The following is a 27,937-nucleotide window of genomic DNA, read 5'->3' on the forward strand; positions in this document are numbered from 1 at the left end:
GAAACAGTCGATTAAACCTGGTTTCGATCAATATTTTTGAGGATAACGCATGTTAGGTCTGGGATAGGTCTGGGATGCCCTCATCAGACTCATACTTTCGCATTCTTCACATACTTGTTGAACGGATCCTGGGTTTTTTCTGGTTTGGATCACGTAGTAATGTGGTACCACACTGAAACATTCAATTAAACCTGGTCTTGATAAATATTTTAGAGGATAACGCATGTTAGCTCTGGGTAAGGTCTAGGATTTGCCCTCATGAGGCTCATACTTTCGCATATTTCTAATACATCATGGCTAGATGCTGGGCTATTTCTGGATTGGATCACGTTGTAATGTGGTACCACACTGAAACAGTCCATTGAACCTGGTTTCGATCAATATTTTTGAGTATAGCGCATGTTATGTCTAGGTTAGGCCTGGGAGTTTCGCTCATCAGTCTCATACTTTCGCATACTTCACATACTTGTTGAACAGTTCCTGGGTTATTTCTGGTTTGGATCAGGTAGTAATGTGGTACCACACTGAAACAGTCGATTAAACCTGGTTTCGATCAATATTTTAGATGATAATGCATGTTAGGTCTGGGTTAGGTCTAGGATTTGCCCTCATCAGGGTCATATTTTCGTATTTTTCACATACTTGTTGAACAGATGCTGGGTTTTTTCTGGTTTGGATCACGCAGTAATGTGGTACCACACTGAAACAGTCGATTAAACGTGGTTTCGATCAATATTTTATTGGATAACGCAAGTTAGGTCTGGGATTTGTCTGGGATCTGCCCTCATCAGTCTCATACTTTCGCATACTTCACATACTTGTTGAACAGTTCCTGGGTTATTTCTGGTTTGGATCAGGTAGTAATGTGGTACCACACTGAAACAGTCGATTAAACCTGGTTTCGATCAATATTTTAGAGGATAACGCATGTTAGGTCTAGGTTAGGCCTGGGATTTGCCCTCATCAGACTCATACTATCGCATATTTCTCATACTTGTTGGCCAGATCCTTGGATTTTTCTGGATTGGATCACGTAGGAACGTGGTACCACACTGAAACAGTCCATTAAACCTGGATACGGCCAATATTTTAGAGGATAACGCATGTTAGGTCTAGGTTAGGTCTGGGATTTGCTCTCATCAGGCTCGTACTTTCGCATTCTGCACATACTTGTTGAACAGCTCCGGTGCTTTTTCTGGTTTGGATCACGTAGTAATGTGCTACCACACTGGAACAATCAATTAAATCTGGTTTCCATCAATATTTTAGAGGACAACGCAAGTTAGGTCTGGGATAGGCCTGGATTTTGCCCTCATCAGGATCATACCTTCGCATTTTTCACATACTTGTTGAACAGATCCTGGGTTTTTTCTGGTTTGGATCACGCAGTAATGTGGTACCACACTGAAGCAGACCATTAAACCTGGTTTCAATTTGTATTTTAGAGGATAACACATGTTAGGTCTAGGTTAGGTCTGGGATTTGCCCTCATCAGGGTCATACTTACGCAGTTTTAACATACATGTTGTCCTGATCGATGGTTTTTTCTGCTTTGGATAACGTAGCAAAATGGTACCACACTGAAGCAGTCGATTAAACCTGGTCACGATCAATATTTTAGAGAGTAACTCATGCTGGGTTGAGGTTAGGCCTGCGATTTGCCCTCATCAGACCCATACTTCCGCATTCATCACACACTTGATGAACAGATCCTGGGCTATTTCTGGATTGGATCACGTTGTAATGTGGTACCACACTGAAACAGTCCATTAAACCTGGTTTCGATCAATATTTTTGAGGATAACGCATGTTAGGTCTGGGTTAGGTATAGGATTGGCCCTCATCTGGCTCATACTTTCGCATATTTCTCATACTTGTTGGCCAGATCCTCGGCTTTTTCTGGATTGGATCACGTAGTTATGTGGTACCACACTGAAACAGTCGATTAATCCTGGTCTCGATCAATATTTTATTGGATAACGCAAGTTAGGTCTGGGATTTGTCTGGGATCTGCCCTCATCAGACTCATACTTTCGCATTCTTCACATACTTGTTGAACAGATCCTGGGTTTTTTCTGGTTTGGATCAGGTAGTAATGTGGTACCACACAGAAACAGTCGATTAAACCTGGTTTCGATCAATATTTTAGAGGATAAAGCATGTTAGGTCTAGGTTAGGCCTGGGATTTGCCCTCATCAGACTCATACTATCGCATATTTCTCATACTTGTTGGCCAGATCCGTGGATTTTTCTGGATTGGATCACGTAGTAACGTGGTACCACACTGAAACAGTTAATTAAACCTGGATACGGCCAATATTTTAGAGGATAACGCATGTTAGGTCTGGGTTAGGTCTAGGATTTGCCCTCATCTGGCTCATAATTTCGCATATTTCTCATACTTCATGGCTAGATCCTGGACTTTTTCTGGTTTGGATGACGTAGTAATGTGGTACCACACTGAAACAGTCGATTAATCCTGGTCTCGATCAATATTTTATTGGATAACGCAAGTTAGGTCTAGGATAGGCCTGGGATTTGCCCTCATCAGACTCATACTTTCGCATTCTTCACATACTTGTTGAACAGATCCTGGGTTTTTTTCTGGTTTGGATCACGCAGTGATGTGGTACCACACTAAAACATTCAATTAAATCTGGTCTTGATAAATATTTTAGAGGATAACGCATGTTAGGTCTGGGTTAGGTCTAGGATTTGCCCTCGTGAGGCTCATACATTCGCGTTTTTCACATACTTGTTGAACAGAACCTGGGTTTTTTCTGGTTTGGATCACGTAGTAATGTGGCACCAGACTGAAACAGTCCATTAAACCTGGTTTCGATCAATATTTTAGAGAATAATTCATGTTAGGTCTAGGTTAGGCCTGGGATTTGCCCCCATTAGGGTCATACTGTCGCAGTTTTAACATACATGTTGACCTGATCGAGGGTTTTTTCTACTTTGTATCACGTAGTAATGTGGTACCACACTGAAACAGTCCACTAAACCTGGTTTCGATCAATATTTTAGAGGATAACGCATGTTATGTCTAGGTTAGGCCTGGGATTTGCCCCCATCAGGCTCATACTTTCGCATTCTTCACATACTTGTTGAACAGATCCTGGGTTTTTGTCTGGTTTGGATCACGTAGTAATGTGGTACCACACTGAAACAGTCGATTAAACGTGGTTTTGATCAATATTTTTGTGGATAACGCATGTTAGGTCTAGGTTAGGCCTGGGATTTGCCCCCATCAGGCTCATACTTTCGCATTCTTCACATACTTGTTGAACAGATCCTGGGTTTTTGTCTGGTTTGGATCACGTAGTAATGTGGTACCACACTGAAACAGTCGATTAAACCTGGTTTCGATCAATATTTTTGAGGATAACGCATGTTAGGTCTGGGATAGGTCTGGGATTCGCCCTCATGAGACTCATACTTTCGCATTCTTCACGTACTTGTTGAACGGATCCTGGGTTTTTTCTGGTTTCGATCACGTAGTAATGCGGTACCACACTGATACATTCAATTAAACCTGGTCTTGATAAATATTTTAGAGGATGACGCATGTTAGGTCTGGGTAAGGTCTAGGAATTGCCCTCATCAGGCTCATACTTTCGCATATTTCTAATACTTCATGGCTAGATCCTGGGCTATTTCTGGATTGGATCACGTTGTAATGTGGTACCACACTGAAACAGTCCATTAAACCTGGTTTGGATCAATATTTTTGAGGATAACGCATGTTAGGTCTAGGATACGCCTGGGAGTTTCACTCATCAGTCTCATACTTTCGCATACTTCACATACTAGTTGAACAGTTCCTGGGTTATTTCTGGTTTGGATCAGGTAGTAATGTGGTACCACACTGAAACGGTCGATTAAACCTGGTTTCGATCAATATTTTTGAGGATAACGCATGTTAGGTCTGGGATAGGTCTGGGATTTGCCCTCATCAGACTCATACTTTCGCATACTTCACATACTTGTTGAACAGATCCTGGGTTTTTTTCTGGTTTGGATCACGTAGTAATGTGGTACCACACTGAAACAGTCGATTAAACCTGGTTTCGATCAATATTTTTGAGGATAACGCATGTTAGGTCTGGGAAAGGTCTGGGATTTGCCCTCGTCAGACTCATACTTTCGCATTCTTCACGTACTTGTTGAACGGATCCTGGGTTTTTTCTGGTTTGGATCACGTACTAATGTGGTACCACACTGAAACATTCAATTAAACCTGGTCTTGATAAATATTTTAGAGGATAACGCAAGTTAGGTCTGGGTAAGGTCTAGGATTTGCCCTCATCAGGCTCATACTTTCGCATATTTCTAATACTTCATGGCTAGATCCCGGGCTATTTCTGGATTGGGTCACGTTGTAATGTGGTACCACACTGAAACAGTCTATTAAACCTGGTTTCGATCAATATTTTTGAGGATAACGCATGTTAGGTCTAGGATAGGCCTGGGAGTTTCACTTATCAGTCTCATACTTTCGCATACTTCACATACTAGTTGAACAGTTCCTGGGTTATTTCTGGTTTGGATCAGGTAGTAATGGGGTACCACACTGAAACAGTCGATTAAACCTGGTTTCGATCAATATTTTAGATGATAATGCATGTTAGGTCTGGGTTAGGTCTAGGATTTGCCCTCATCTGGCTCATACTTTCGCATATTTCTCATACTTGTTGGCCTGATCCTGGCCCTTTATCTGGATTGGATCACGTACTTATGTGGTACCACACTGAAACAGTCGATTAATCCTGGTCTCGATCAATATTTTATTGGATAACGCAAGTTAGGTCTGGGATTTGTCTGGGATCTGCCCTCATCAGACTCATGCTTTCGCATACTTCACATACTTGTTGAACGGATCCTGGGTTTTTTCTGGTTTGGATCACGTAGTAATGTGGTACCACACTGAAACATTCAATTAAACCTGGTCTTGATAAATATTTTAGAGGATAACGCATGTTAGGTCTGGGTAAGGTCTAGGATTTGCCCTCATCAGGGTCATACTTTCGTATTTTTCACGTACTTGTTGAACAGATCCTGGGCTTTTCCGGTTTGGATCACGCAGTAATGTGGTACCACACTGAAACAGTCCACTAAACCTGGTTTCGATCAATATTTTATTGGATAACGCAAGTTAGGTCTGGGATTTGCCAGGGATCTGCCCTCATCAGACTCATACTTTCGCATACTTCACATACTTGTTGAACAGATCCTGGGTTTTTTTCTGGTCTGGATCACGTCGTAATGTGGTACCACACTGAAACAGTCGATTAAACCTGGTTTCGATCAATATTTTTGAGGATAACGCATGTTAGGTCTGGGATAGGTCTGGGATTTGCCCTCATCAGACTCATACTTTCGCATTCTTCACGTACTTGTTGAACGGATCCTGGGTTTTTTCTGGTTTGGATCACGTAGTAATGTGGTACCACACTGATACATTCAATTAAACCTGGTCTTGATAAATATTTTAGAGGATAACGCATGTTAGGTCTGGGTAAGGTCTAGGAATTGCCCTCATCATGCTCATACTTTCGCATATTTCTAATACTTCATGGCTAGGTCCTGGGCTATTTCTGGATTGGATCACGTTGTAATGTGGTACCACACTGAAACAGTCCATTAAACCTGGTTTGGATCAATATTTTTAAGGATAACGCATGTTAGGTCTAGGATAGGCCTGGGAGTTTCACTGATCAGTCTCATACTTTCGCATACTTCACATACTAGTTGAACAGTTCCTGGGTTATTTCTGGTTTGGATCAGGTAGTAATGTGGTACCACACTGAAACAATCGATTAAACCTGGTTTCGATCAATATTTTAGATGATAATGCATGTTAGGTCTGGGTTAGGTCTAGGATTTGCCCTCATCTGGCTCATACTTTCGCATATTTCTCATACTTGTTGGCCAGATCCTGGGCTATTTCTGGATTGGATCACGTAGTTATGTGGTACCACACTGAAACAGTCGACTAATCCTGGTCTCGATCAATATTTTATTGGATAACGCAAGTTAGGTCTGGGATTTGCCAGGGATCTGCCCTCATCAGACTCATACTTTCGCATACTTCACATACTTGTTGAACAGATCCTGGGTTTTTTTCTGGTTTGGATCACGTAGTAATGTGGTACCACACCGAAACATTCAATTAAACCTGGTCTTGATAAATATTTTAGAGGATAACGCATGTTAGGTCTGGGTTAGGTCTAAGATTTGCCCTCATCAGGCTCATACTTTCGCATATTTCTCATACTTCATGGCTAGATCCTGGGCTTTTTCTGGATTGGATCACGTAGTTATGTGGTACCACACTGAAACAGTCGATTAATCCTGGTCTCGATCAATATTTTATTGGATAACGCATGTTAGGTCTAGGTTAGGCCTGGGATTTGCCCTCATCAGACTCATACTTTCGCAAACTTGACATACTTGTTGAACAGATCCTGGGTTTTTTTCTGGTTTGGATCACGTAGTAATGTGGTACCACACTGAAACAGTCGATTAAACCTGGTTTCGATCAATATTTTTGAGGATAACGCATGTAAGGTCTAGGTTAGGCCTGGGATTTTCACTCATCAGACTCATACTTTCGCATTCTTCACATACTTGTTGAACGGATCCTGGGTTTTTTCTGGTTTGGATCACGTAGTAAGGTGGTACCACACTGAAACATTCAATTAAACCTGGCCTTGATAAATATTTTCGAGGATAACGCATGTTAGGTCTGGGTAAGGTCTAGGATTTGCCCTCATCAGGGTCATACTTTCGTATTTTTCACATACTTGTTGAACAGATCCTGGGCTTTTCCGGTTTGGATCACGCAGTAATGTGGTACCACACTGAAACAGTCCACTAAACCTGGTTTCGATCAATATTTTAGAGCATACCGCATGTTATGTCTAGGTTAGGCCTGGGAATTGCCCTCATCAGACTCATACTTTCGCATACTTCACATACTTGTTGAACAGATCCTGGGTTTTTTTCTGGTTTGGATCACGTAGTAATGTGGTACCACACTGAAACAGTCGGTTCAACCTGGTTTCGATCAATATTTTTGAGGATAACGCATGTTAGGTCTGGGATAGGTCTGGGATTTGCCCCCATCAGGCTCATACTTTCGTGTTTTTCACATACTTGTTGAACAGATGCTGGGTTTTTTCTGGTTTGGATCACGCAGTAATGTGGTACCACACTGAAACAGTCGATTAAACGTGGTTTCGATCAATATTTTTGAGGATAACGCATGTAAGGTCTAGGTTAGGCCTGGGATTTTCACTCATCAGACTCATACTTTCGCATTCTTCACATACTTGTTGAACGGATCCTGGGTTTTTTCTGGTTTGGATCACGTAGTAATGTGGTACCACACTGAAACATTCAATTAAACCTGGTCTTGATAAATATTTTAGAGGATAACGCATGTTAGGTCTGTGTAAGGTCTAGGATTTGCCCTCATCAGGGTCATACTTTCGCATACTTCACATACTTGTTGAACAGATCCTGGGTTTTTTTCTGGTTTGGATCACGTAGTAATGTGGTACCTCACTGAAACGTTCAATTAAACCTGGTCTTGATAAATATTTTAGAGGATAACGCATGTTAGGTCTGGCATAGGTCTGGAATTTGCCCCCATCAGGCTCATACTTTCGTGTTTTTCACATACTTGTTGAACAGATGCTGGGTTTTTTCTGGTTTGGATCACGCAGTAATGTGGTACCACACTGAAACAGTCGATTAAACGTGGTTTCGATCAATATTTTTGAGGATAACGCATGTAAGGTCTAGGTTAGGCCTGGGATTTTCACTCATCAGACTCATACTTTCGCATTCTTCACATACTTGTTGAACGGATCCTGGGTTTTTTCTGGTTTGGATCACGTAGTAAGGTGGTACCACACTGAAACATTCAATTAAACCTGGCCTTGATAAATATTTTCGAGGATAACGCATGTTAGGTCTGGGTAAGGTCTAGGATTTGCCCTCATCAGGGTCATACTTTCGTATTTTTCACATACTTGTTGAACAGATCCTGGGCTTTTCCGGTTTGGATCACGCAGTAATGTGGTACCACACTGAAACAGTCCACTAAACCTGGTTTCGATCAATATTTTAGAGCATAACGCATGTTAGGTCTGGGATAGGTCTGGGATTTGCCCTCATCAGACTCATACTTTCGCATTCTTCACGTACTTGTTGAACGGATCCTGGGTTTTTTCTGGTTTCGATCACGTAGTAATGTGGTACCACACTGATACATTCAATTAAACCTGGTCTTGATAAATATTTTAGAGGATAACGCATGTTAGGTCTGGGTAAGGTCTAGGAATTGCCCTCATCAGGCTCATACTTTCGCATATTTCTAATACTTCATGGCTAGATCCTGGGCTATTTCTGGATTGGATCACGTTGTAATGTGGTACCACACTGAAACAGTCGATTAAACCTGGTTTCGATCAGTATTTTTGAGGATAACGCATGTTAGGTCTGGGAAAGGTCTGGGATTTGCCCTCGTCAGACTCATACTTTCGCATTCTTCACGTACTTGTTGAACGGATCCTGGGTTTTTTCTGGTTTGGATCACGTACTAATGTGGTACCACACTGAAACATTCAATTAAACCTGGTCTTGATAAATATTTTAGAGGATAACGCAAGTTAGGTCTGTGTAAGGTCTAGGATTTGCCCTCATCAGTCTCATACTTTCGCATATTTCTAAACCTTCATGGCTAGATCCTGGGCTATTTCTGGATGGGATCACGTTGTAATGTGGTACCACACTGAAACAGTCGATTTAACCTGGTTTCGATCAATACTTTTGGGGTAACGCATGTTAGGTCTAGGTTAGGCCTGGGATTTTCATTCTTCAGACACATACTTTCGCATTCTTCACATACTTGTTGGACGGATCCTGGGTTTTTCCCTGGTTTGGATCACGTAGTAATGTGGTACCTCACTGAAACGTTCAATTAAACCTGGTCTTGATAAATATTTTAGAGGATAACGCATGTTAGGTCTGGCATAGGTCTGGAATTTGCCCTCATCAGGCTCATAGTTTCGCGTTTTTCACATACTTGTTGAACATATCCTGGGCTTTTTCTGGTTTGGATCACGTTGTAATGTGGTACCACACTGAAACAGTCCATTAAACCTGGTTTCGATCAATATTCTAGAGAATAACGCATGTTAGGTCTTGGTTAGGTCTCAGATATGCTCACATCACGCTCGCACTTTCGCATATTTCTCATACTTGATGGCCAGATTCTGGGCTTTTTCTGGATTGGATCACGTAGTAACGTGGTACCACACTGAAGCAGTCAATTAAACCTGGATACGGCCAATATTTGAGAGGATAACGCATGTTAGGTCTGGGTTAGGTCTAGTATTTGCCCTCGTCAGGCTCTTACTTTCGCATATTTCTCACACTTCATGGCTAGATCCCGGGCTTTTTCTGGTTTGGATCACGTAGTAATGTGGTACCACACTGAAACAGTCGATTAAACCTGGTTTCGATCAATATTTTTGAGGGTAACGCATGCTAGGTCTAGGTTAGGCCTGGGATTTTCACTCATCAGACTCATACTTTCGCATTCTTCACATACTTGTTGAACATATCCTGGGCTTTTTCTGGTTTGGATCACGTTGTAATGTGGTACCACACTGAAACTGTCCATTAAACCTGGTTTCGATCAATATTCTAGAGAATAACGCATGTTAGGTCTAGGTTAGGTCTGGGATTTGCTCTCATCTGGCTCGTACTTTCGCATATTTATCATACTTGATGGCCAGATTCTGGGTTTTTTCGGGTTTCGATCACGTAGTAATGTGATACCACACTGAAGCAGACCATTAAACCTGGTTTCAATTACTATTTTAGAGGATAACACATGTTAGGTCTAGGTTATTTATGGGATTTGCCCCCATCAGGGTCATACTTTCGCAGTTTTAACATACATGTTGTCCTGATCAATGGTTTTTTCTGCTTTGGATAACGTAGCAAAATGGTACCACACTGAAACAGTCAATTAAACCTTGTTTCGATCAATATTTTATAGGATGACGCAAGTTGGGTCTGGGATAGGTCTGGGATTTGCCATCATCAGGCTCGTACTTTCGCGTTTTTCACACACTTGTTGGACAGATCCTGGGTTATTTCTGATTTGGATCAGGTAGTAATGTCGTACCACACTGAAACAGTCGATTAAACCTGGTCACGATCAATATTTTAGAGAATAACGCATGTTAGGTCTAGGTTAGGACTGGGAGTTTCACTCATCAGTCTCATACTTTCGCGTACTTCAGATACTAGTTGAACAGTTCCCGGGTTATTTCTGGTTTGGATCAGGTAGTAATGTGGTACCACACTGAAACAGTCGATTAAACCTGGTTTCGATCAATATTTTAGATGATAATGCATGTTAGGTCTGGGTTAGGTCTAGGATTTGCCCTCATCTGGCTCATACTTTCGCATATTTCTCATACTTGTTGGCCAGATCCTGGGCTTTTTCTGGATTAGATCACGTAGTTATGTGGTACGACACTGAAACAGTCGATTAATCCTGGTGTCGATCAATATTTTATTGGATAACGCACGTTAGGTCTGGGATTTGCCAGGGATCTGCCCTCATCAGACTCATACTTTCGCATACTTCACATACTTGTTGAACAGATCCTGGGTTTTTTTCTGGTTTGGATCACGAAGTAATGTGGTACCACACTGAAACATTCAATTAAACCTGGCCTTGATAAATATTATAGAGGATAACGCATGTTAGGTCTGGGTCAGGTCTAGGATTTGCCATCATCAGGGTCATGCTTTCGTATTTTTCACATACTTGTTGAACAGATCCTGGGCTTTTCCGGTTCGGATCACGCAGTAATGTGGTACTACACTGAAACAGTCCACTAAACCTGGTTTTGATCAATATTTTAGAGGATACCGCATGTTATGTCTAGGTTAGGCCTGGGATTTGCCCTCATCAGACTCATACTTTCGCATACTTCACATACTTGTTGAACAGATCCTGGGTTTTTTTCTGGTTTGGATCACGTAGTAATGTGGTACCACACTGAAACAGTCGGTTAAACCTGGCTTCGATCAATATTTTTGAGGATAACGCATGTTAGGTCTGGGATAGGTCTGGGATTTGCCCTCATCAGACTCATACTTTCGCATACTTCACATACTTGTTGAACGGATCCTGGGTTTTTTCTGGTTTGGATCACGTAGTAATGTGGTACCACACTGAAACATTCAATTAAACCTGGTCTTGATAAATATTTTTGAGGATAACGCATGTTAGGTCTAGGTTAGGTCTACGATTTGCCCTCATCAGGCTCATACTTTCGCATATTTCTCATACTTATTGGCCAGATCCTGGGTTTTTTCTGGTTTGGATCACATAGTAATGTGGTACCACACTGATACAGTCGATTAAACCTGGTTTCGATCAATATTTATGAGGATAACGCATGTTAGGTCTGGGTTAGGTCTAGGATTTGCCCTCGTGAGGCTCATACTTTCGCATATTTCACATACTTCATGGCTAGATCCTGGGCTTTCTCTGGATTGGATCACGTAGTAATGTAGTACCATACTGAAACAGTCAATTAAACCTAATTTCGATCAATATTTTAGAGGAACGCAAGTTAGGTCTGGGATTGGTCTGGGATTTGCACTCATCAGGCTCGTACTTTCGTATTTTTCACATACTTGTTGAACAGATCCTGGGCTTTTCCGGTTTGGATCACGCAGTAATGTGGTACCACACTGAAACAGTCCACTAAACCTGGTTTCGATCAATATTTTAGAGGATACCGCATGTTAGGTCTAGGTTAGGCCTGGGATTTGCCCTCATCAGACTCATATTTTCGCATACTTCACATACTTGTTGAACAGATCCTGGGTTTTTTTCTGGTTTGGATCACGTAGTAATGTGGTACCACACTGAAACAGTCGATTAAACCTGGTTTCGATCAATAGTTTTGAGGATAACGCATGTTAGGTCTGGGATAGGTCTAGGATTTGCCCTCATCAGGGTCATACTTTCGTATTTTTCACATACTTGTTGGCCAGATCCTTGGATTTTTCTGGATTGGATCACGTAGTAACGTGGTACCACACTGAAGCAGTTAATTAAACCTGGATACGGCCAATATTTGAGAGGATAACGCATGTTAGGTCTGGGTTATGTCTAGTATTTGCCCTCGTCAGGCTCTTACTTTCGCATATTTCTCACACTTCATGGCTAGATCCTGGGCTTTTTCTGGTTTGGATCACGCAGTAATGTGGTACCACACTGAAACAGTCGATTAAACCTGGTTTCGATCCATATTTTAGACGATATCGCATGTTAGGTCTGGGATAAGTCTGGGATTTGCCCTCATCAGGGTCATACTTTCGCATACTTCACATACCAGTTGTACAGTTCCTGGGTTATTTCTGGTTTGGATCAGCTAGTAATGTGGTACCACACTGAAACAGTCGATTAAACCAGGTTTCGATCAATATTTTAGATGATAACGCATGTTAAGTCTAGGTTAGGCCTGGGATTTGCCCCCATCAGAATCATACTATCACATTCCTCACATACTTGTTGAACAGATCCCTGGCTTTTTCTGGTTTGGATCACGTAGTAATGTGGTACCACACTGAAACAGTCCATTAAACCTGGTTTCGATAAATATTTTATAGGATAACGCATGTTAGGTCTGGGATAGGTCTGGGATTTGCCCTCATCAGACTCATACTTACGCATACTTCACATACTTGTTGAATAGATCCTGGGTTTTATCTGGTTTGGATCACGTAGTAATGTGGTACCACACTGAAACAGTCGATTTAACCTGGTTTCGATCAATATTTTCGAGGGTAACGCATGTTAGGTCTAGGTTAGGCCTGGGATTTTCATTCATCAGACTCATACTTTCGCATTCTTCACATTCTTGTTGAACGGATCCTGGGTTTTTCCCTGGTTTGGATCACGTAGAAATGTGGTAGCACACTGAAACGTTCAATTAAACCTGGTCTTGATAAATATTTTAGAGGATAACGCATGTTAGGTCTGGCATAGGTCTGGAATTTGCCCTCATCAGGCTCATAGTTTCGCGTTTTTCACATACTTGTTGAACAGATCCTGGGCTTTTTCTGGTTTGGATCACCTAGTAAAGTGGAACCACACTAAAACAGTCAATTAAACCTGGTCTTGATAAATATTTTAGAGGATAACGCATGTTAGGTCTGGCATAGGTCTGGGATTTGCCCTCATCAGACTCATACTTTCGCATACTTCACATACTTGTTGAACAGATCCTGGGTTTTTTTCTGGTTTGGATCACGTAGTAATGTGGTGCCACACTGAAACAGTCGATTAATCCTGGTCTCGATCAATATTTTATAGGATAACGCAAGTTAGGTCTGGGATAGGTGTGGGATCTGCCCCTCATCAGGCTCATACCTTCGCATTTCTCACATCCCTTTGGCCAGATCCTGGGCTTTCACTGGTCTGGATCACGTAGTAACGTGGTACCACACTGAAACAGTCCATTAAGCCTGGTTTCGATCAATATTTTAGAGGATAACTCATGCTAGGTCTGGGATAGGTCTGGGATTTGCCCTCATCAGGGTCATACTTTCGCATACTTCACATACTAGTTGTACAGTTCCTGGGTTGTTTCTGGTTTGGATCAGCTAGTAATGTGGTACCACACTGAAAGAGTCGATTAAACCAGGTTTCGATGAATATTTTAGATGATATCGCATGTTAAGTCTAGGTTAGGCCTGGGATTTGCCCTCATCAGACTCATACTATCGCATTCTTCACATACTTGTGGAACAGATCCCTGGCTTTTTCTGGTTTGGATCACGTAGTAAAGTGGTACCACACTGAAACAGTCCATTAAACCTGGTTTCGATCAATATTTTAGAGGATAACGCATGTTAGGTCTGGGATAGGTCTGGGATTCGCCCTCATCAGACTCATACTTTTGCATACTTCACATACTTGTTGAATAGATCCTGGGTTTTTTCTGGACTGGATCACGTAGTAATGTGGTACCACACTGAAACAGTCGATTAAACCTGGTTTCGATCAATATTTTTGAGGGTAACGCATGTTAGGTCTAGGTAAGGCCTGGGATTTTCACTCATCACGCTCGTACTTTCGCATATTTCTCAAACTTGTTGGCCAGATCCTTGGATTTTTCTGGATTGGATCACGTAGTAACGTGGTACCACACTGAAGCAGTTAATTAAACCTGGATACGGCCAATATTTGAGAGGATAACGCATGTTAGGTCTGGGATAGGTCTGGGATTCGCCCTCGTCAGGCTCTTACTTTCGCATATTTCTCACACTTCATGGCTAGATCCTGGGCTTTTTCTGGTTTGGATCACGTAGTAATGTGGTACCACACTGAAACAGTCGATTAAACCTGGTTTCGATCAATATTTTAGACGATATCGCATGTTAGGTCTGGGATAAGTCTGGGATTTGCCCTCATCAGGGTCATACTTTCGCATACTTCACATACCAGTTGTACAGTTCCTGGGTTATTTCTGGTTTGGATCAGCTAGTAATGTGGTACCACACTGAAACAGTCGATTAAACCAGGTTTCGATTAATATTTTAGATGATAACGCATGTTAGGTGTGGGATAGGTCTGGGATTTGCCCTCATCAGACTCATACTTTTGCATACTTCACATACTTGTTGAATAGATCCTGGGTTTTTTCTGGTTTGGATCACGTAGTAAAGTGGTACCACACTGAAACAGTCCATTAAACCTGGTTTCGATAAATATTTTATAGGATAACGCATGTTTGGTCTGGGATAGGTCTGGGATTTGCCCTCATCAGACTCATACTTTTGCATACTTCACATACTTGTTGAATAGATCCTGGGTTTTTTCTGGTTTGGATCACGTAGTAATGTGGTACCACACTGAAACAGTCGATTAAACCAGGTTTCGATTAATATTTTAGATGATAACGCATGTTAGGTGTGGGATAGGTCTGGGATTTGCCCTCATCAGACTCATACTTTTGCATACTTCACATACTTGTTGAATAGATCCTGGGTTTTTTCTGGTTTGGATCACGTAGTAAAGTGGTACCACACTGAAACAGTCCATTAAACCTGGTTTCGATCAATATTTTAGAGGATACCGCATGTTATGTCTAGGTTAGCCCTGGGATTTGCCCTCATCAGACTCATACTTTCGCATACTTCACATACTTGTTGAATAGATCCTGGGTTTTTTTCTGGTTTGGATCACGTAGTAATGTGGTACCACACTGAAACAGTCGATTAAACCTGGTTTCGATCAATATTTTTGAGGATAACGCATGTTAGGTCTGGGATAGGTCTGGGATTTGCCCTCATCAGACTCATACATTCGCATTCTTCACGTACTTGTTGAACAGATCCTGGGTTTTTTTCTGGTTTGGATCACGTATTAATGTGGTACCACACCGAAACATTCAATTAAACCTGGTCTTGATAAATATTTTAGAGGATAACGCATGTTAGGTCTGGGTTAGGTCTAGGATTTGCCCTCGTGAGGCTCATACTTTCGCATATTTCTCATACTTCATGGCTAGATCCTGGGCTATTTCTGGATTGAATTACGTAGTAATGTGGTACCACACTGAAACAGTCAATTAAACCTGGTTTCGATCAATATTTTTGAGGATAACGCATGTTAGGTCTGGGATAGGTCTGGGATTTGCCCTCATCAGACTCATACTTTCGCGTTCTTCACATACTTGTTGAACGGATCCTGGGTTTTTTCTGGTTTGGATCAGGTAGTAATGTGGTACCACACTGAAACATTCAATTAAACCTGGTCTTGATAAATATTTTAGAGGATAACGCATGTCAGGTCTGGGTAAGGTCTAGGATTTGCCCTCATCAGGCTCATACTTTCGCATACTTCTATTACATCATGGCTAGATCCTGGGCTATTTCTGGATTGGATCACGTTGTAATGTGGTACCACACTGAAACAGTCCATTAAACCTGGTTTCGATCAATATTTTAGAGGATACCGCATGTTATGTCTAGGTTAGCCCTGGGATTTGCCCTCATCAGACTCATACTTTCGCATACTTCACATACTTGTTGAACAGATCCTGGGTTTTTTTCTGGTTTGGATCACGTAGTAATGTGGTACCACACTGAAACAGTCGATTAAACCTGGTTTCGATCAATATTTTAGATGATAATGCATGTTAGGTCTGGGTTAGGTCTATGATTTGCCCTCATCTGGCTCATACTTTCGCATATTGCTCATACTTGTTGGCCAGATCCTGGGCTTTTTCTGGATTGGATCACGTAGTTATGTGGTACCACACTGAAACAGTCGATTAATCCTGGTCTCGATCAATATTTTATTGGATAACGCAAGTTAGGTCTGGGATTTGTCTGGGATCTGCCCTCATCAGACTCATACTTTCGCATACTTTGCATAATTGTTGAACAGATCCTGGGTTTTTTTTCTGGTTTGGATCACGTAGTAATGTGGAACCACACCGAGACATTCAATTAAACCTGGTCTTCATAAATATTTTAGAGGATAACGCATGTTAGGTCTGGGATAGGTCTAGGATTTGCCCTCATCAGGCTCATACTTTCGCATATTTCTCATACTTCATGGCTAGATCCTGGGCTATTTCTGGATTGAATTACGTAGTAATGTGGTACCACACTGAAACAGTCAATGAAACCTGGTTTCGATCAATATTTTATAGGTTGACGCAAGTTAGGTCTGGGGTAGGTCTGGGATTTGCCCTCATCAGGGTCATCTTTTCGCGTTTTTCTCATACTTGTTGAACAGATCCTTGGCTTTTTCTGGTTTGGATCACGAGCTAATGTGGTACCACACTGAAACAGTCCATCAAATCTGGTTTAGATGAATAATTTACAGGATAACGCATGTTAGGTCTAGGTTAGGCCTGGGATTTGCCCTCATCAGACTCATACTTTCGCATTCTTCACATACTTGTTGAACAGATCCTGGGTTTTTTCTGGTTTGGATCAGGTAGTAATGTGGTACCACACTGAAACAGCCAATTAAACCTGGTTTGCAATTAATATTTTGGAGGATAAAGTCGGTTATGTCTGGGTTAGGTCTCGTATTTGCCCTCATCTGGCTCTTACATTCGCATTTTTCGCGTACTTGTTGGCCAGTACCCGCGTTTTTTCTGGCTTGGGCCCGTAGTAATGTGGTACCACACCGAAACAGTCAATCAAACCTGGTTGCGATTAATATTTTAGAAGAAAACGCCGGTTATGTTTCGGTTAGGTCTGGTATTTGCCTTCATCTGGCTCGTACTTTCGCATTTTTCGCATACTTGTTGGCCAGATCCTGGGCTTTTTTTCTGGTTTGGATCACGTACTAATGTGGTACCACACTGAAACAGTCAATAAAAGCTGGTTCCGATTAGTAATTTAGAGGATAACGCTGGTTATGGCTGCGTTAGTTCATTTGCAATCATCTGGCTCATACTTTCGCGATTTCGCATACTTGTTGGCCAGATCCTGTGTTTTTTCTGGTATGGAACCCGTAGTAATGTGACTCCAAACCGAAACAGTCAATTACACCTGGTAGTGATTAATATTTTAGAGGATAACGCCGGTTATGTCTCGGTTAGGTCTGGGATTTGCCCTCATCTTGCTCGTACCTTCGCATTTTTCGCAAACATGTTGGCCAGATCCTGGTTTTTTTCTGGTTTGGATCACGTAGTAATGCGGTACCACACCGAAACTGTCAATCAAACCTGGTTGCGATTAATATTTTAGAGGATAGCGCTGGTTATGTCTGGGTTAGTTCTGGTATTTCCAATCATCTGGCTCATACTTTCGCAATTTTCGCATTCTTGTTGGTCAGATCCTGGGTTTTTTCTGGCATGGATCACGTAGTAATGTGGTCCCACACCGAAGCAGTCAATTACACCTGGTTGCGATAAATATTATAGAGGATAACGCCGGTTATGTCTGGGTTAGGTCTGGTAATTGCCCCCATCTGGCTCGTACTTTCGCGTTTTTCGCATACTTGTTGGCCAGATCCTGGCCTTTTTCTGGTTTGGATCACGCAGTAATGCGGTATCACGCCGAAGCAGTCAATTACACCTGGTTGCGATTAATATTTTAGAGGATAACGCCGTTATGTCTCGGTTAAGTCTGGGATTTGCCCTCATCTGGCTCGTACCTTCGCATTTTTCGCAAACATGTTGGCCAGATCCTGGTTTTTTTCTTGCTTGGATCCCGTAGTAATGTGGTTCCACACCGAAGCAGTCAATTACACCTGGTTGCGATTAATATTTTAGAGGATAACGCCGGTTATGTCTCGGTAAGGTCTGGTATTTGCCCTCATCTGGCTTGTACTTTCGCATTTTTCGCATACTAGTAGTCCAGATCTTGGGTTTTTTGTGGTTTGGATCCCGTCGTAATGTGGTTTCACACCGAAACAGCCAATTAAACCTGGTTTGCAATTAATATTTTGGAGGATAACGTCGGTTATGTCTGGGTTAGGTCTCGTATTTGCCCTCATCTGGCTCTTACATTCGCATTTTTCGCGTACTTGTTGGCCAGTACCTGCGTTTTTTCTGGCTTGGATCCCGCAGTAATGTGGTACCACACCGAAACAGTCAATCAAACCTGGTTGCGATTAATATTTTAGGAGAAACCGCCGGTTATGTCTCGGTTAGGTCTGGTATTTGCCCTCATCTGGCTCGTACTTTCGCATTTTTCCAATACTTGTTGGCCAGATCCTGGGTTTTTTCTGGTTTGGTTCCCGTAGTAATGTGGCTCCACACCGAAACAGTCAATTAAACCTGGTTGCGATTAATATTTTAGAGGATAACGCCGGTTATGTCTGGGTTAGGTCTCGTATTTGCCCTCATCTGGCTCTTACTTTCGCATTTTTCGCGTACTTGTTGGCCAGTACCTGCGTTTTTTCTGGCTTGTATCCCGTAGTAATGTGGTACCACACCGAAACTGTCAATCAAACCTGGTTACGATTAATATTTTAGAGGATAACCCTGTTTATGTCTCGGTTAGGTCTGGTATTTGCCCTTATCTGGCTCGTACTTTCGCATTTTTCCAATACTTGTTGGCCAATTCCTGGCCTTTTTCTGGTTTGGATCACGTAGTAATGCGGTTCCACACCGAAACAGTCAATTAAACCTGGTTGCGATTAATATTTTAGAGGATAACGCCGGTTATGTTTCGTTTTGGTCTGGGATTTGCCCTCATCTTGCTCGTACTTTCGCGTTTTTCGCATACTTGTTGGCCAAATCCTGGGTTTTTCTGGATTGGAACCCGTAGTAATGCGGTACCACACCGAAACAGTCAATTAAACCTGTTTGCGCTTAATATTTTAGAGGATAACGCCGGTTATGTCTGGGTTAGGTCTGGTATTTGCCCTCATCAGGCTCGTACTTTCGCATTTTTCCAATACTTGTTGGCCAGAGCCTCGCCTTTTTCTGGCTTGGATCCCGTAGTAATGTGGTACCACACCGAAACAGTCAATTAAACCTGGTTGCGATTAATATTTTAGAGGATAACGCCGGTTATGTTTCGTTTTGGTCTGGGATTTGCCCTCATCTTGCTCGTACTTTCGCGTTTTTCGCATACTTTTTGGCCAGATCCTCGCCTTTTTCTGGTTTGGATCACGTAGTAATGCGGTACCACCCCGGAACAGTCAATTAAACCCGGTTGCGATTAATATTTTAGAGGATACCGCCGGTTACGTCTGGGTTAGGTGTCGTATTTCCCCACATCTGGCTCGTACTTTCGCATTTTTCACATACTTGTTGGTCAGATCCTCGCCTTTTTCTGGTTTGGATCACGTAGTAATGCGGTACCACCCCGGAACAGTCAATTAAACCCGGTTGCGATTAATACTTTAGAGGATAACGCCGGTTATGTCTCGGTTAGGTCTGAGATTTGCCCTCATCTTGCTCGTACTTTCGCGTTTTTCGCATACTTGTAGGCCAGATCCTGGACTTTTCCTGGTTTGGATCACGTAGTAATGCGGTACCACACCGAAACAGTCAATTAAACCCGGTTGCGATTAATATTTTAGAGGATAACGCCGGTTATGTCTGGGTTAGGTCTGGTATTTGCCCTCATCTGGCTCGTACTTTCGCATTTTTCCAATACTTGTTGGCCAGATCCAGGGCTTTCTCTGGTTTGGATCACGTAGTATTGCGGTACCACACCGAAACAGTCAATTAAACCTTGTTGCGATTAATATTTTAGAGGATAACGCCGGTTATGTCTGGGTTAGGTCTGGTATTTGCCCTCATCTGGCTCGTACTTTCGCATTTTTCCAATACTTGTTGGCCAGAGCCTCGCCTTTTTCTGGCTTGGATCCCGTAGTAATGTGGTACCACACCGAAACAGTCAATTAAACCTGGTTACGATTAATATTTTAGAGGATAACCCTGTTTATGTCTCGGTTTGGTCTGGTATTTGCCCTCATCTGGCTCGTACTTTCGCATTTTTCCAATACTTGTTGGCCAAATCCTGGGTTTTTCTGGATTGGAACCCGTAGTAGCGTGGGTCCACACCGAAACAGTCAATTAAACCTGGTTGCGATTAATATTTTAGAGGATAACGCCGGTTATGTCTCTGTTAGTTCTGGTATTTGCAATCATCTGGCTCATACACTCGCGTTTTTCGCATACTTGTTGGCCAGATCCAGGGCTATTTCGGGTTTGGATCACGTAGTAATGTGGTACCACACTGAAATAATCAATAAAACCTGGTTCCGATTAATATTTTAGGGGGGAACGCCGGTTATGCCTGGGTAAGGTCTGCTTTTTGGCATCATCTAGCTCATACTTTCTCATTTTTCGCATACTTGTTGGCCAGATCCTGGGCTTTTTCAGATTTGGATCACGTAGTAATGTGGTACCACAGTGAAACAGTCAATTAAACCTGGTTCGGATTAACATTTTCGAGGATAACGCCGATTATGTCTGGGTTAGTTCTGGTATTTGCAATCATATGGCTCATACTTTCGCGCTTTTTGCATACTTGAATGGCCATATCCTAGGTTTTGTTCTGATTAGGATCACGTATTTATGTGGTACCACAGCGAAGCAGTCAATTAAGCCTGGTTCCGATTAATATTTTCGAGAATAACGCCGTTTGTGTCTGGGTTACGTCTGGTATTTGCAATCATCTGCCTTATACTTTCGCATTTTTCGGATACTTGTTGGCCATATCCTCGGTTTTGTTCTGATTAGGATCACGTATTTATATGGTACCACAGCGAAGCAGTCAATTAAGCCTGGTTCCGATTAATATTTTCAAGAATAACGCCGGTTGTGTCTGGGTTACGTCTGGTATTTGCAATCATCTGCCTTATACTTTCGCATTTTTCGCATACTTGTTGGCCAGATCCTGGGTTTTGTTCTGGTTAGGATCACGTATTAATGTGGTACCACACTGAAATATAATCAATAAATTCTGGTTCCGATTAATATTTTAGAGGAGATCGACGGTTATGCCTGGGTTAGGTCTGGTATTTGCCATCATCTAGCTCATACTTTCGCATCTTTCGCATACTTGAATGGCCAGATCCTGGGTTTTATTCGGGTTAGTTTCACGTATTAATGTGGTACCACACTGAAATATAATTACAAAATCCTGGTGCCGATTAATATTTTAGAGGAGAACGACGGTTATGCCTGGGTTAGGTCTGGTATTTGCCATCATCTAGCTCATACTTTCGCATTTTTCGCATACTCCAATGGCCAGATCCTGGGTTTTTTTCTGGTTAGTATCACGTATTAATGTGGTGCCACACTGTAATAGTCAATTCAACCTGTATTCGATCAATATTTTAGAGGATGACACCGGTTATGGCTGGATTGCGTCTATTATTTGGCATCATCTGCCTCATACTTTCGCATTCCTGTAGACCAGCTCCTGGGTTTTTTCTGATTTGGATCACGTAGTAATGTGGTACCACACTGAAGCAGTAATACACCTGCTTCCGATTAATATTTTAGAGGATAACGCCGGTTATGTCTGGGAGAGTCCTGGTATTTGCAATCATCTGGCTCATACATTCGTATTTTTCGCATACTTGAATGGCCAGATCCTGGGTTTTGTTCTGCTTAGGATCACGTATTAATGTGGTACCGCACTGAAATAGTCAATAAAACCTGGTTCCGATTAATATTTTAGAAGATAACGCCGGTTATGTCTGGGTTAGTTCTGGTATTTGCAATCATCTGGCTCATACTTTCGCATTTTTCGCATACCTGTTGGCCAGACCCTGGGTTTTGTTCTGGTGAGGATCAGGTATTAATGTGGTACCACACTGAAATAATCAATAAAATCAGGTTCCGATTAATATTTTAGAGCATAACGCCGGTTATGTCAGGGTTAGGTCTGGTATTTGCCATCATCTAGCTCACACTTTCGCATTTTTCGCCTACTTGTTGGTCATATCCTGGGCTTTTTCTGGTTTGGATCACGTAGTAAAGTGGTACCACACCGAAACAGTCAATTAACCCAGGTTGCGATTAATATTTTAGAGCATAACGCCGGTTATGTCAGGGTAAGGCCTGGTATTTGCCATCATCTAGCTCAGACTTTCACATATTTCGCTTACTTGAATGGCCAGATCCTGGGTTTTTTTCTCTTTAGGATCACGTATTTATGTGGTACCACAGTGAAACAGTCAATTAAACCTGGTTCTGATTAATATTTTCGAGGATAACGGCGGTTATGTCTTGGTTAGGTGAGGTTTTTGCCACCATCTTGCTCATACTTTCGTATTTTTCGCATACTTGAATGGCCAGATCCTGGGTTTTGTTCTCGTTTGGATCACGTATTAATGTGGTATCACACTGAAATAGTCAATAAAACCTGGTTCCGATTAATATTTTAGAAGATAACGCCGGTTACGTCTGGGTTAGTTCTGGTATTTGCAATCATCTGCCCCATTCCTTCGCATTTTTCGCCTACTTGTTGGTCAGATCCTGGGCTTTTTCTGGTTTGGATCACGTAGTAAAGTGGTACTACACCGAAACAGTCAATTAAACCAGGTTGCGATTAATATTTTAGAGCATAACGCCGGTTATGTCAGGGTTAGCTCTGGTATTTGCCATCATCTAGCTCATACTTTCGCATTTTTCGCTTACTTGAATGGCCAGATCCTGGGTTTTTTTCTCTTTAGGTTCACGTATTTATGTGGGACCACAGTGAAACAGTCAATTAAACCTGGTTCCGATTAATATTTTAGTGGATAACGCCGGTTACGTCTGGGTTAGTTCTGGTATTTGCAATCATCTGCCCCATTCCTTCGCATTTTTCGCCTACTTGTTGGTCAGATCCTGGGTTTTGTTCCGGTTAGGATCACGTATTAATGTGGTACCACACTGAAGCAGTCAATTAAACCTGCTTCCGATTAATATTTCAGAGGAGAACGCCGGTTTTGTCTGGGTTAGTTGTGGTTTTTGCAATCATCTGCCTCACACTTTCGCATTTTTCGCCTACTTGTTGGTCATATCCTGGGATTTTTCTGATTTGGATCACGTTGTAAAGTGGTACCTCACCGAAACAGTCAATCAAACCAGGTTGCGATTAATATTTTAGAGCATAACGCCGGTTATGTCAGGGTAACGCCTGGTATTTGCCATCATCTAGCTCATACTTTCGCATTTTTCGCTTACTTGAATGGCCAGATCCTGGGTTTTTTTCTCTTTAGGTTCACGTATTTATGTGGTACCACAGTGAAACAGTCAATTAAACCTGGTTCCGATTAATATTTTAGAGGATAACGCCGGTTATGTCTTGGTTAGTTGTGGTTTTTGCAATCATCTGGCTCATACTTTCATATTTTTCGCATACTTGAATGGCCAGATCCTGGGTTTTGTTCTCGTTTGGATCACGTATTAATGTGGTATCACACTGAAATAGTCAATAAAACCTGGTTCCGATTAATATTTTAGAAGAGAACGCCGATTATGTCTGGGTTAGTTCTGGTATTTGCAATCACCTGCCCCATTCCTTCGCATTTTTCGCCTACTTGTTGGTCAGATCCTCGCCTTTCCCTGGTTTGGATCACGTAGTAATGCGGTACCACACCGAAACAGTCAAGTAAACCTGTTTGCGCTTAATATTTTAGAGGATAACGCCGGTTATGTCTGGGTTAGGTCTGGTATTTGCCCTCATCTGGCTCGTACTTTCGCAATTTTCCAATACTTGTTGGCCACATCCTGGCCTTTTCCTGGCTTGGACCACGTAGTAATGTGGTACCACACTGAATAAGTCAATTAAACCAGGTTCCGATTAATATTTCAGAGGATAACGCTGTTTATGGCTGGGTATGTTCTGGTATTTGCTATCATCTGGCTCGTACTTTCGCAATTTTTGCATACTTGTCGGCCAGATCCTGGGTTTTTTTCTGGCTTGTATCCCGTGGTAATGTGTTTCCACACCGAAACAGTCAATTAAACCTGGTTGCGATTAATATTTTAGAGGATAACGCCGGCTATGTTTCGTTTTGGTCTGGGATTTGCCCTCATCTTGCTCGTACTTTCGCGTTTTTCGCATACTTTTTGGCCAAATCCTGGGTATTTTCTGGTTTGGAACCCGTAGTAATGTGGTTCCACAACGAAACAGTCAATTGAACCTGGTTGCGATTAATATTTTAGAGGATACCGCCGGTTACGTCTGGGTTTGGTCTCGTATTTGCCCTCATCTGGCTGGTACTTTCGCATGTTTCGCATACTTGTTGGCCAGATCCTCGCCTTTTTCTGGTTTGGATCACGTAGTAATGCGGTACCACCCCGAAACAGTCAATTAAACCCGGTTGCGACTAATACTTTAGAGGATAACGCCGGTTATGTCTGGGTTAGTTCTGGTATTTGCAATCATCTGCCCCATTCCTTCGCATTTTTCGCCTACTTGTTGGTCAGATCCTGGGCTTTTTCTGGTTTGGATCACGTAGTAAAGTGGTACTACACCGAAACAGTCAATTAAACCAGGTTGCGATTAATATTTTAGAGCATAACGCCGGTTATGTCAGGGTTAGCTCTGGTATTTGCCATCATCTAGCTCATACTTTCGCATTTTTCGCTTACTTGAATGGCCAGATCCTGGGTTTTTTTCTTTTTCGGATCACGTATTTATGTGGTACCACAGTGAAACAGTCAATTAAACCTGGTTCCGATTAATATTTTAGTGGATAACGCCGGTTATGTCTGAGTTAGTTGTGGTTTTTGCAATCATCTAGCTCATTCTTTCGTATTTTTCGCATACTTGAATGGCCTGATCCTGGGTTTTGTTCTGGTTAGGATCACGTATTAATGTGGTATCACACTGAAATAGTCAATAAAACCTGGTTCCGATTAATATTTTAGAAGATATCGCCGGTTATGTCTGGGTTAGTTCTGGTATTTGCAATCATCTGCTTCATTCCTTCTCATTTTTCGCATACTTGTTGGCCAGATCCTGGGCTTTTTCTGATTTGAATCACGTAGTAATGAGGTACCACACTGAAGCAGTCAAATAAACCTGCTTCCGATTCATATTTTAGAGGAGAACGCCGGTTTTGTCTGGGTTAGTTGTGGTTTTTGCAATCATCTGCCTCACACTTTCGCATTTTTCGCCTACTTGTTGGTCATATCCTGGGATTTTTCTGGTTTGGATCACGTAGTAAAGTGGTACCTCACCGAAACAGTCAATTAAACCAGGTTGCGATTAATATTTTAGAGCATAACGCCGGTTATGTCTGGGTTAGTTGTGGTATTTGCCATCATCTAGCTCATACTTTCACATATTTCGCTTACTTGAATGGCCAGAGCCTGGGTTTTTCTCTCTTTAGGATCACGTATTTATGTGGTACCACAGTGAAACAGTCAATAAATACTGGTTCCGATTAATATTTTAGAGGAGATCGACAGTTGTGTCTGGGATAGGTCTGGTATTTGCCATCATCTAGCTCATACTTTCGCATTTTTCGCATACTTGAATAGCCAGATCCTGGGCATTTTCTGTTTTGGATCACGTAGTAATGTCTTACCACCCTGTAACAGTCAACTAAACCTGGTTCCGATTAGTATTTTAGAGGATAACGCCGGTTATGTCTGGGTTAGGTCTGGTATTTGCCATCATCTAGCTCATACTTTCGCACCTTTCTCATACTTGAATGGCCAAATCCTGGGTTTTTTTCTGGTTAGTTTAACGTATTAATGTGCTGCCACACTGAAATAGTCAATTCAACCTGTATTCGATCAATATTTTAGAGGATGACACCGGTTATGTCTGGGTTGCGTCTGGTATTTGCAATCATCTGCCTCATACTTTCGCATCTTTCGCATTCCTGTAGAACAGCTCCTGGGCTTTTTCTGATTTGGATCACGTAGTAATGTGGTACCACACTGAAGCAGGCAAATACACCTGCTTCCGATTAATATTTCAGAGGAGAACGCCGGTTTTGTCTGGGTTAGTTGTGGTTTTTGCAATCATCTGCCTCACACTTTCGCATTTTTCGCCTACTTGTTGGTCATATCCTGGGCTTTTTCTGGTTTGGATCACGTAGTAAAGTGGTACCTCACCGAAACAGTCAATTAAACCAGGTTGCGATTAATATTTTAGAGCATAACGCCGGTTATGTCAGGGTAACGCCTGGTATTTGCCATCATCTAGCTCATAATTTCACATATTTCGCTTACTTGAATGGCCAGAGCCTGGGTTTTTTTCTCTTTAGGATCACGTATTTATGTGGTATCACACTGAAATAGTCAATAAAACCTGGTTCCGATTAATATTTTAGAAGATAACGCCGGTTATGTCTGGGTTAGTTCTGGTATTTGCAATCATCTGCCCCATTCCTTCGCATTTTTCGCCTACTCGTTGGTCAGATCCTGGGCTTTTTCTGGTTTGGATCACGTAGTAAAGTGGTACTATACCGAAACAGTCAATTAAACAAGGTTGCCATTAATATTTTAGAGCATAACGCCGGTTATGTCAGGGTTAGGTCTGGTATTTGCCATCATCTAGCTCATACTTTCGCATTTTTCGCTTACTTGAATGGCCAGATCCTGGGTTTTTTTCTCTTTAGGATCACGTATTTATGTGGTACCACAGTGAAACAGTCAATTAAACCTGGTTCCGATTAATATTTTAGTGGATTACGCCGGTTATGTCTTGGTTAGTTGTGATTTTTGCAATCATCTAGCTCATACTTTCATATTTTTCGCATACTTGAATGGCCAGATCCTGGGTTTTGTTCTCGTTTGGATCAGGTATTAATGTGGTATCACACTGAAATAGTCAATAAAACCTGGTTCCGATTAATATTTTAGAAGAGAACGCCGGTTATGTCTGGGTTAGTTCTGGTATTTGCAATCACCTGCCCCATTCCTTCGCATTTTTCGCCTACTTGTTGGTCAGATCCTGGGCTTTTTCTGGTTTGGATCACGTAGTAAAGTGGTACCTCACCGAAGCAGTCAATTAAACCAGGTTGCGATTAATATTTTAGAGCATAACGCCGGTTATGTCAGGGTTAGGTCTGGTATTTGCCATCATCTCGCTCATACTTTCGCATTTTTCGCTTACTTCAATGGCCAGATCCTGGGTTTTTTTCTCTTTAGGATCACGTATTTATGTGGTACCACAGCGAAACGGTCAATTAAACCTGGTTCCGATTAATATTTTCGAGGATAACGCCGGTTATGTCTTGGTTAGGTGAGGTTTTTGCAATCATCTTGCTCAAACTTTCGTATTTTTCGCATACTTGAATGGCCAGATCCTGGGTTTTGTTCTCGTTTGGATCACGTATTAATGTGGTATCACACTGAAATAGTCAATAAAACATGGTTCCGATTAATATTTTAGAAGATAACGCCGGTTACGTCTGGGTTAGTTCTGGTATTTGCAATCATCT

This window comes from Colletes latitarsis, chromosome 1 (genome assembly GCF_051014445.1).
Source record: "Colletes latitarsis isolate SP2378_abdomen chromosome 1, iyColLati1, whole genome shotgun sequence".
NCBI classification, from domain to species: domain Eukaryota; kingdom Metazoa; phylum Arthropoda; class Insecta; order Hymenoptera; family Colletidae; genus Colletes; species Colletes latitarsis.